This window comes from Arachis ipaensis, unplaced genomic scaffold, assembly GCF_000816755.2.
Source record: "Arachis ipaensis cultivar K30076 unplaced genomic scaffold, Araip1.1 Aipa1002, whole genome shotgun sequence".
In the NCBI taxonomy this organism is placed as follows: Eukaryota; Viridiplantae; Streptophyta; class Magnoliopsida; order Fabales; family Fabaceae; genus Arachis; species Arachis ipaensis.
In genome coordinates, this window is record NW_015495958.1 from 6,728 (window position 1) to 7,452 (window position 725).

The 725-nt window shown below is 34.8% G+C and overlaps 1 long non-coding RNA gene across 1 annotated transcript; it reads right to left on the reverse strand.

Annotated features, from left to right (window-relative positions):
• Position 1: 1 nt before the first annotated feature.
• Positions 2-725, reverse strand: LOC110268583. Its single transcript, XR_002356822.1, has 2 exons — positions 666-725; positions 2-235 (listed from the first exon to the last, which is right to left on the reverse strand). It is a non-coding gene; the product is annotated as an uncharacterized LOC110268583 (long non-coding RNA).

Here is a 725-nt window from a genome sequence, read left to right on the forward strand (position 1 = left end):
AAGTGTGATGATGAAGACATTAGAATGAATAGATGGAATAAAACATTCAGAAACATACATCAACAAGACCTACAAAAAAAATTTCACGAAAAGAAACATAGAATACATTAAATACAGAGAAAAGGATAAGGACTTTACATGCGTGAAAGAAGCTCTTGCACAACACCAATTTTGTTGAACCAGTTGTTGCAAGTTTCTTTAGCATCACTACAAATATCGCTTGCCTTAAAGTTTTCTGCACCGTCAGTCAACAGATTTGGATAAACGATAGGATGCCAATACAAGTTTTGAAGCAACTATCAATTATCAAACACCATCAAGCTTATATGATGTATAAATTAGCTGCAACAAGAAAATAATTTTAACATTTGGAGACTTCTGAGGGAAGTTACTGTAACAACCCATTTATCAAGTTATCGATAATACATGGAGAAGTTTTGGCAAACAATTTTTATATAGGGGTTTCTCCTATAAGCAACAATCTTGTAGCAACAATTTTTATTTGCCTTCATTGTGGTTCACCATAAGCTACCCATTTGACGGGTACAAAAGAGGGACAGATTCCAGATTAAAGATTCTCAACCACTATTGATATTGGAAATGCCTAAGGAAACACTCTGGGTAAAACTAATTGTGTGAGAGATAGATTCAAATTAAGAAGAGACCTGCTAAGTTGCAGAGTAAGGCTCCATCTTCAGTAAACTCGGCTTTCCGCTTTATGCGTT